Below are 10,917 nucleotides of genomic sequence, written 5' to 3'. Positions count from 1 at the left end.
GAGGCTGCAGTGAGCTATGATCATGCCACTGCACTCCAGTCTGAGCGACAGAATGAGACCTTGTCTCTTAAAATTGGGGGAAAAAAAGTATGGATTTTAGTTAATAATAATGTATCAATATTGGTTTATTAGTTTGGGTGTGGTGGCTCATGCCTGTAATCCCAGCACCTTGGGAAGCTGAGGTGGGCAGATCACTTGAGGTCAAGAATTCAAGACCAGCCTGGCCAAAATGGTGAAACCCCATCTCTACTAAAAATACAAAAACTAGCCAGGCATGGTGGCAGGCATCTGTAATCCCAGCTATTCTGGAGACTGAGGCAGGAGAATTGCTTGAATCAGGGAGGTGGAGATTGCACTGAGCCGAGATCAGGCCACTGCACTCCAGCCTGGGTGACAGAGCGAGACTCCGTCTCAAAAAAATATATATATGTATTGGTTCATTAGTTGTGACCAATGTTTCATACTGTTACAGATAGGAAAGGGGTCCTGATCCAGACCCCAAGAGAGGGTTCTTGGATATCACACAAGAAAGAATTCAGGGTGAGTCCGCAGTGCAAAGCAAAAACAAGTGTATTAGGAAAGTAAAGTGGTGAAAGGACAGCTACTCCATAGACAGAGTAGGATGTTCCCAAAAGTAAGAGGAGGAACGCATCCACCCTAGGTACAAAGCTTGTATATATGGGGAGATGTGCTCTGCTACAAGGGTTTGTGATAAAGGATTAAGTTTTTTTATTACTATATTTTTCAAAAATCAATATTATTATCTTTAAAGCAAAATTAGGAATGCCTTTGTTCTCCAGATATCGGGATATCTGGACACTCCCAAGTCTGGGTCTGTTCAGTAAGCATTATTAATTTGTCCCCTTAGCCGTAAACATCTAGAGGTTAGGAATGCCTAACTTCCTGAGAATGTAGCTCAGCAAGTCCTGGCCTCATTTTTCCAGCCCTCACTCAAAATGGAGTCGCTCTGGTTCAAACGCCTCTGACAATACTAACATAAACTGTTAACAATAGGGGAGCTGGGGAGAGAGAATAGATGGAGTATACGGGAAATCTCTGTACTACCTTTACAATTTCTTTGTAAATCTAAACCTATTCTAAAATTAAATGTTTATTTTGGGAAAAAAAGCAAACACTGTGACAGTCATCCTTGTTTTTTGTTTGTTTTTGAGTCTCGCTCTGTTGCCCAGGCTGGAGTGTAGTGGCGCGATTTCAGCTCATTGCAACCTCCGCCTCCCAGGTTTAAGCGATTCTCCTGCCTCAGCCTCCTGAGTAGCTGGGATCACAGGCACGTGCCACCACACCCGGCTAATTTTTTTGTATTTTTAGTAGAGACGGGGTTTCACCATGTTGGCCAGCCTAGTCTCGAACTCCTGACCTCAGGTGATCCACCCGCCTTGGCCTCCCAAAGTGCTGGGATTATAGGCATGAGCCACCACGCCCGTCAATCCTTGTATCTTGAAGCATATCTGTGATTGTTTCCTTAGGATAAAACTCTGAGTGAAATTGCTGAGTCAAACTGTACTGTACACATATTTTTATCCACTAGAGATTGTTCTTTTGAAATGTTATAGATGTTTTTCTGACTTTTTAAAGATGTTTATACCTATACCTTTATCTTAGCATTTTCCTAGTTGTGAACCAGGAAACCTAAGAGATCATGAAGCCCAGAGGCCTCATTTTACAGATGAGGAAACTGAGGCCCAGAGAAATGAAGTGACTTGCCAAGGCCAAGTGGTTAGTTAACAGTGGGAACTGGAACCCCTATTTGTGTCAACGGCAATCCCTACTGAACTGTCCCAGGGTTTGGCCAAATGAAGTAAAATTTTCTGGCTCATAGTGGAATCAGTGATCAACAGCCAGACCTGCATCTTTCTATTTCCTGTAGGTAAATACAAGGGTTTGCTTCCTTTGTTTTGGATATGGTTGCTAGGAGCTAAAAGCATTTTAAAATGTTTAAAGAATGGATTCAGACACAACTAATAGAATTGCCTGACTAAATGCCTGGGCAAATCACTTTTTCTTTTTGAGGTACTCCTTTTTTTTTTTTTTTTTTTGAGACAGAGTCTCACTCTGTCGCCCAGGCTGGAGTGCAGTGGCATGATCTCAGCTCATTGCAACCTCCGCCTCCCGGGTTCAAGCAATTCTCCTGACTCAGCTTACTAAGTAGCTGGGATTACAGGCACACACCACTACACCTGGCTAATTTTTGTATTTTTAGTAGAGACTGGGTTTCACCATGTTGGTCAGGCTGGTCTTGAACTCCTGACCTCATGATCCACCCACCTTGGCCTCCCAAAGTGCTGGGATTACAAGGGTGAGCCCCCGCACCTGGCCTTTTTTTTTTTTTTTTTTTTTTTTGAGTCAGAGTCTTGCTTTGTCACCCAGGCTGGAGTGGTGCAGTGGCATGATCTTGGCTCACTGTAACCTCCATCTCCCAGATTCAAGAGATTCTCCTGCCTCAGCCTCCCAAGTAGCTGGGATTACAGGTGCCTGCCATCACACCCGGCTATTTTTTGTATTTTTAGTAGAGACGGGGTTTCACCATTTTGGCCAGGCTGGTCTCAAACTCCTGACCTCAAATGATCCACCCACCTCAGCCTCCCAAAGTGCTGGGATTACGGTGAGCTACTGCTTTCTAATCAGAAAATTCAGAATTCCAATGCCTCCTTTTAGTCTTCTGACAGGCACCTAGGAAAAATCAAGTAGTTAGTGCAGAGAGATCTGAGGAAACCTTAGAAATATCATTTAAGGAGGCCAGGCACGGTGGCTCATGCCTGTAATCCCAGCATTTTGGGAGCCCAAGGTGGGGGGGATCACCTGAGGTCAGGAGTTGGAGACTAGCCTGGCCAACATGGTGAAACCCTGCCTCTACTAAAAACACAAAAATTAGCCAGGCATGGTGGTGGACGCCTGTAATCCCAGCTACTCGGGAGGCTGAGGCAGGAGAATCGCTTGAACCTGGGAGGCGGAGGTTGCAGTGAGCTGAGATCATGCCACTGCACTCCAGCCTAGGTGACAGAGCAAGACTCTGTCTCAAAAAAAAGAAAAGAAATATCATTTAAGGAAAAGACATTTGAATGAGAACAAAGGGCACATTTTCCGTTAAGTGGTCTGTGGTATCCCAAGAAAGTTCATTTCCTTGCCCCTGTGGTCTTTAGACAAGGAAAATCCCAGACTTGGCATTAGTAAGGAAGAAGAGGGCGATGGAAAGGAAAGGAGAGAATTGTTAGACTTCTTGGCTGGAATTCAGAAACAAATAGTTCCCGAGCCTGGCATTGTCGAGGCCAGCGTCAGGACCAGCCCAAGGAGGCAGACAAGGAATGTTACCGTTACTGACTTGGCTCCACATACCGTTACTCAAGAGAAACTGGTGCGTAAGCAAGATCCTGGAGGATGCGAGAGAAATATAAACAATCACTGGGTGTGGACCTGTGGCTGCCCATAGAGGCTTTGCCAGCTCTGAAATTGTAGTCACACATTTTGACTAATTTAATTGCCAGAAATTCTTGCAAGATTTGGGCAGTGACAAATGCAAGCCAAAACAAGACTAAAGTCTGGGGGTTTGGAAAAGCATTGGCCTCTGACCTCAAACTGGAGCCTCTCATCAAAGTTCTAACCCCTATTCGGGTCACTGAGCATCCTTGCTCTGAGACGTGGAAGTGACTTATTTTATTTGCCTATAAACATCTTTCAGCACCTGCACCAAATTGAAACTTGGCAGGCAAAATGAGGAAGGAGTGATACTTCTAAAAACTCATCCTATTTTTATGATTTGAAGCTTTTTATTCTTTGTAGGGGTAGCACAGGAGACGGATATTAAAAAAAAACTCTCAGGAGCAGATGAAAAGAGAAAAGAATGAAACAGACTGCAAAAATCTCTCAACTGATATTTATTGCCACCATTATTTTGCAGAGAAAGACATAAAGACGTGAGCACGTTGATTGGCATTGCCCATGATCATGCAGCAACAAAGGAAGTGATAGCCCTGAGGTTTTAAGACAGAACCGAATGAGAAGGGAGGGTTTGAAGTGGGTGCAACTTCAAGAGGGTCTAGATATAGGTGAGAATCTCTACTCAAATATCTGAATTTCTAGCCTCTTAATTGTATTGTACACTTTTATATTAAAAAGCACTTCTGAGGCCAGGCACAGTGGCTCACACCTGTAATGCCAGCACTTTGGGAGGCCGAGGCAGGCAGATCACTTGAGGTCAGGAGTTCAAGACCAGCCTGACCAACATGGTAAAACTCTGTCTTTACTAAAAATACAAAACAATGAGCCAGCCGTGGTGGTGCGAGCCTGTAATCCCAGCTACTTGGGAGGCTGAGGCAGGAGAATCACTTGAACCTGGGAGGCAGAGGTTGCAGCGAGACTTGATCATGCCACTGCACTCCACCCTGGGTAACAGAGTAAGACCCTGTCTAAAAAAAAAAGCACTTTTGGACTCTATACATGCAAATAACCCTTTTTACTGGATCAACTTTTGATCTTGATTTTTTTTTTTTTAAACAGGGTCTCTGTTGCCCAGTGATGTGATCTCAGCTAGCTCACTGCAGCCTCAACCTCCCTGGGCTCAGGTCATCCTCCCTCCCACCTCAGCCTCCAGAGTAGCTGATACTACAGGCGTGTACCACCACACCTGGCTAATTTTTGTACTTTATGTAGAGATGGGGTTTCGCCATGTTGCCCAGGCTTGTCTCAAACTCCTGTGCCCACCTCGAGTTCGAGACCAGCCTGGCTAACATGGCGAGACCATGCTTGGCCCATGTTGTTTTTTAAGACTAATATTGGCCAGGCGCGGTGGCTCACGCCTGTAATCCCAGCACTTTGGGAGGCCAAGGCAGGTGGATCACCTGAGGTCAGGAGTTCAAGACCAGCCTGGCCAACATGGTGAAACCCTGTCTCTACTAAAAATACAAAAATTCGCTGGGCATGGTGGTGAGCACCTGTAATCCTAGCTACTCGGGAGGCTGAGGCAGGACAATGCTTGAACCCAAAAGACAGAGGCTGCAGTGAGTGGAGATGGTGCCACTTCACTCCAGCCTGGGCAACAGAGTGAGACTCTATCTTAAAAAAGAAAAAAAAAAGACTAATATTAAACATATTTTACTGAGATGAACTTAACTGCCCCTACTGAGGCTACCTGCACATCTGGTTCTTTGTTGATGCCTCCAATTCCACCACTAGAGTTTAATCCCTTTGAATGAGATGGTAAGTGGAGTATATAGATAACGTGCCAATTCCAGTCAGCTGATAGCTCTCTGAATCACTCTGTTGAAAATGATACCGAGGCAGTAGAAAAGGACTCCCACAACTGATTAGCAAGAGAGGGAGGAGGGGCAATGCCCTACCAGTTAAGGTAGTGTATGTTGCCATGACTTACCTCTGGGAAAGGCAATTTATGAAGCTTTTATAGTCATCAGCACCTCAGTGTGAATTACTATAATGTCAACTCATTTCCAGTTATACCAGAGCTAGTTTTAATAGGTAAGGCATTCATATTTTCAGAAGTAAAACTCAGAACATATGGTTCAAGCGAGGATTTTTTTTTTTTTTTTTTTTTTGAGATGGAGTCTTGCTTTGTCGCCCAGGCTGGAGTGCAGTGGTGCCACCTTGGCTCATTATGGCACCACTGCAACCTCCACCACCCAGGTTCAAGCGATTCTCCTGCCTCAGCCTCCCTAGTAGCTGGGATTACAGGTGCTTGCCATCATGCCTGGCTAATTTTTTTTATATTTTTAGTAGACATGGGGTTTCACCATGTTGGCTAGGCTGGTCTTGAACTCCTGACCTCAAGTGATCTGTCGCCTCAGCCTCCCAAACTGCTGGGATTACAGGCGTGAGCCACCTCGCCCACCCTAGCAAGAGTTTGTTTTGATTTTGTGAATTAAATTACATGTAAGCTCCTACAAAGATACAGAAGTAACATTTAACTAATCATATAATGAATCATAATTGAAATTTACAGAAAATTGGCTGGGCACAGTGGCTTACGCCTGTAATCCCAGCACTTTGGGAGGCCAAGGTGGGGGATCACTTGAGGCCAGGAGTTCGAGACCAGCCTGGCCAACATGGCGAAACCCTATCTCTACTAAAAATACAAAAATGTTGTTAGAGGTACACGCCTGAAATCCCAGCTACTAGGAGGATGAGGCATGAGAATTGCTTGAACCTGGGAGGTGGAGGTTGCAATGAACCAAGATTGCACCTTATACTCCAGCCTGTGTGACAGAGTAAGACTCTGTCTCAAAAAATTTAAAAAAAAATTTTTTAAAGGCCTTGGGAGGCCGAGATGGGAGGATCACCTGAGGTCAGGAGTTTGAGACCAGCCTGGCCAACATGGTGAAACCCCGTCTCTACTAAAAATATAAAAATTAGCTGGGCGTGGTGGTGCACGCCTGTAGTCCCAGCTACTTGGGAGGCTGAGGCAGGAGAATCACTTGAACCTGGGAGGCGGAGGTTGCAGTGAGCAGAGATCAGGCCACTACACTCCAACCTGGGCGACAGAGTGACACCCTGTCTCAGAAAAAAAAAAAAAAAAAGTAAAAAAAGAGAAATTTATAGAAAATATTACCTGAAAGGTGAAAACAATCCAAGGTGTATAGTTCCCAAGGATAAGTCCAAAGCACAGGAGGGTCAAGTCTAGGTGGGAGCCCTGGGCTTTCAGGGCCCCTCAAAGGCCCTGGAGTCTAAAGTCATGGTGGTTTCCTAAGTGGGTAGAAAGAATACTGAAAACGGAATTGAGAAGTCACTGACATACTTCATTTATTCCACAATTCTGCTTTTTTTTTTAGAAACAGAGTCTCGTTCTGTCACCCAGGCTGGAGTGCAGCGGCACAGTCATAGCTCATTATAACCTTGAACTTCTGGGCTCAAGGGATCCTCCTGCCCCAGCCTCCCAAGTAGCTGAAACTACAGGTGTACACTACCATACTTGGATAATTTTTTTTTTTTTTTTTGTAGAGATGGAGTCTCACTATGTTGCCCAGGGTGGTCTCAAACTCCTGGGCTCAACCAATCCTCCTGCTTCAGCCTCCCAAAATGCTGGGATTGTAGGTGTGAGCCACCATGCCCAGCTGATATTTTTAACCTATGGGCAAAATGAAAGTAAAGCCATGTTTTCCAAAATATATTCTCAAAGAACAATGGTCCAATGAGTTGCTCCTTGAAAAGAGTATTCTGTATGTCAAAGAGTCTGGAAAGCAATATCATGCATAAGGCCTTCTTGGAACTTCACAAAGCTATTATATTAATGTCTTTGAAAAGTTCTTCAAGAAAGAAATATGTTTAACTTTATTTATCATCATTTCCCACACTTGTTTAAACCACCAAATTCTTCTTTCAAGGAGTAGCTATCAAGTTGGTTATGAAAATCTGCTTAAAGTTCAATTAACAGTATTGTTCAGCTGAGCGCAGTGGCTCACACCTGTAATCCCAGCACTTTGGGAGGCCAAAGTGGGTGGATCATGAGGTCAGGAGTTCAAGACCAGCCTGGCCAAGATGGTGAAACCCTGTTTCTACTAAAAATACAACAATTAGCTGGGCGTGGTGTCGGGCACCTGTAATCCCAGGTACTCAGGAGGCTGAGGCAGGATAATCACTTGAATTCAGCAGGCAGAGATTGCAGTCAGCTGAGATCATGCCCCACTGCACTCTAGCCCGGGCAACAGAGCGAAACTCCGTCTCAAAAAAAAAAAAAGAAAGAAAAAGTCCGGGCGCGGTGGCTCACGCCTTCGGGAATCCCAGCACTTTGGGAGGCCGAGGCGGGCGGATCACGAGGTCGGATGTTCAAGACCAGCCTCACCAACATGGTGAAACCCCATCTCTACTAAAAGTACAAAAATTAGCCAGGTGTGGTGGTGCGTGCCTGGAATCCCAGCTACTCAGGAGACTGAGGCAGGAGAATCACTTGAACCTGGGAGGTAGAGGTTGCAGTGAGCAGAGATCGCGCCACTTCACTCCAGTGTGAGCAACAGAGCGAGACTCCATCTGAAAAAAAAAAAAGTATTTAAATAAAACTTGCTGCACAATATTGGTAACATTCTGCATTTTGTTTCTAAACGAAGTCACTACCTAACCACTAGATGGCAATATGATTCAATTTATGTTATAACCATCCCCCAGAACATTAATAGTTCAAAGGGTATTTGAGTTTTCCAAAAATGCATATATGCACTTATTCATTCATTTAATTATTCCTCAAACATTTATTAGGTAACGTGAAGTTCCCGGAATTCTGATGGATGTTGGAGATAAGACAGTGATCTAAAGCTAAAAAGTGTTCACTGTCAAAAAATGTAATTCCTAGATTCCTATAAAACTGAAACATGCCTCATCAATTTAACATTTTTTTCTGAGAAAAAAATGAAAAAACATGACTACATTAAATATGTACGTTGAGGCTGGGCGCGGTGGCTCATGCCTGTAATCCTAGCACTTTGGGAGGCTGAGACGGGTGGATCACTTGAGGTCAGGAGTTCGAGACCAGCCTGACCAACATGGTAAAACCCCACCTCTACTTGAACCCAGGAGCTGGAGGTTGCAGTGAGCCAAGATTGAGCCACTGCACTCCAGCCTGGGCGACAGAGTGAGATTCTGTCTCAAAATTAATTAATTAATTAATTTAATTTAATAAAAATAAAAATAGCAATCATGTATTTAGCTCATTAATATGCAATTTGGACAGGGCTCAGTGGTCATGACTCATCTGTGCTCTACAAAATATCTGGGACCTGGGGACTTACCAGGCATCTCTCACTTCAAGTAGAATTAGAGTCTCTGTGTGTGGTCTCTCCCTGCAATCTGCCTAGGATGGCCCCGGCGTAGCCAAATTTCTTACATGGCAGCTTGCTTCCCCTATAGCCAGTCTTCAAAGAGAGATGTAGACTCTCTTAAGCTAGGCTGGCACAGCATCACTTTTGCTGTATTATATTCCTTATAGCAGTTACAGAACCCTCCAGATTTAAGGGGAGGGGACAAAGAAGGCTACACTTCTGGATGGGAACAATGTCAAAGAATTTGTGGCCATCTTTCTTTTGCCATATGGATATATGAGATTTGGGTGTTGGGATTAAAAGAGAAAAGTCCAGGGTAATTACTAGATTTCTAGACTGGGCCACAGTGGTGATGTCCACACAGATATAGACTACATGTGAGAGTATATAGTGAGAGTATATAGAGAGGGGTAACATTTTGGATATGTTGAATTTGAGATGTCCATGGGAAATCCAAGGGGCATCAAGGAGGCAACTGAATATAAAAGGCTGAGAACTCAGCAAAAGAGGTCTGACCTCTAGATATGAAAGTGGAAATAATCAGTCTTCGGAATAGTTCTCTCTACTGTGGCACATCAGTGTCATGAGCAGTTATAACTTAGATAACCAGGAATTTGTAAATAATAACAGTTGAAGTGTGGCCAGGCGTGGTGACTCACACCTGTAATCCCAGCACTTTGGGAGGCCGAGGCAGGCAGATCATGAGGTCAGGAGATTGAGACCATCCTGGCTAACACTGTGAAACCTCATCTCTACTAAACATACAAAAAAAATAAGCCAGGCGTAGTGGCAAGCACCTGTAATCCCAGCTACTCAGGAGGCTAAGCAACTGGAACAGTGCTGGTAACTGCGATGGGGAAAGTAAGTGTGGGGAGAGAGGTTAGGACTTCAGTTTCAGACGTGTTAAATCTAAGATACAAAATAGGCAGTTGAATATATAAACCTGGACTTCGGGGGAGAAGCTTAGACTGGAGGTATACATTTGGGGATGATCGGCATATAACAATGCAGTATTTAAAGCCAGAAGACTGGGTGAGATTCTCAGGGGAGTGTTTGTAGATGGAAAGGACCAAGAACTGAACTCTGGACACTCCAACATCAAGAGGTTGGGGAAAAGAGGAGCATCTAGGAAAGGAGTCTGAAAAGGAACGGTTAGTGAAATAGGTAGAATCAAGAGAGTGGCGTCCTTGATGCCACATGAAGAATGTGTTTCCACGAGGAAGGAGCAAGCAATTGGTCAAATTCTACAAGTAGTCAAATAAGCTTAGAAATAACAGTTCAGGCCAGGTGCTGTGGCTCACGCCTGTAATCCCAGCACTTTGGGAGGCAGAGGTAGGAGGATCGCTTGAGGCCTGGAGTTTGAGACCAGCCTGGGCAACATAGGAAGACCTTGTCTCTACAAAAAATAAAAAATAAAAAATTTGGCAGGGCATGGTGGCACAAGCCTGTGGCCCCAGCTACTCGAGAGGCTGAGGCAGGAGGATCACCTCAGCCCAGGAGTTTGAGGCTGCAATGAGCTGGGATCACATCACTGCACCCCAGCCTGGATAACAGAGCAAGATTATGTGTCAGAAAAAAGAAATAGCAGTTTAGTATTAGACAGATAATGTGGATGCCATTGATAACCCGGAAAAAAGCAGTTTCAGCAAGGCAGTAGGAGCAAAAGCCTGAAAAACATGGATTTAATGAGGCCAGACACAGTGGCTCACGCCTGTAATCCCAGCACTTTGGGAGGCCGAGGCAAGTGTATCACTTGAGGTAAGGAGTTCGAGACCAGCCTGACCAACATGGTGAAACCCTGTCTCTACTAAAAATACAAAAAACATTACCCAGGCAGGGCAGCGCACGCCTGTAATCACAGCTACTTGGGAGGCTGAGGCAGGAGAATCTCTTGAACCCAGGAGGCGGAGGTTGCAGTGAGCCGAGATTGTGCCATTGCACTCCAGCCTGGCCAACAATAGCGAAACTCCATCTCAATAAAATATATATATATATATATATATATATATATATATATATATATATGAGAATGAGAGAGAAGGAATTAAAACACTCTTGAGTTTTGCTGTGGGTGAGAGGAGAAGAGATATGGAGTAGTAGCTGCAGAGAGTGGAGGTCGAGGGAATGTTTGTATGCTTAG

This window comes from Pan paniscus, chromosome 9 (genome assembly GCF_029289425.2).
Source record: "Pan paniscus chromosome 9, NHGRI_mPanPan1-v2.0_pri, whole genome shotgun sequence".
NCBI classification, from domain to species: domain Eukaryota; kingdom Metazoa; phylum Chordata; class Mammalia; order Primates; family Hominidae; genus Pan; species Pan paniscus.
Note: the sequence above shows the minus strand (reverse complement) of the source record.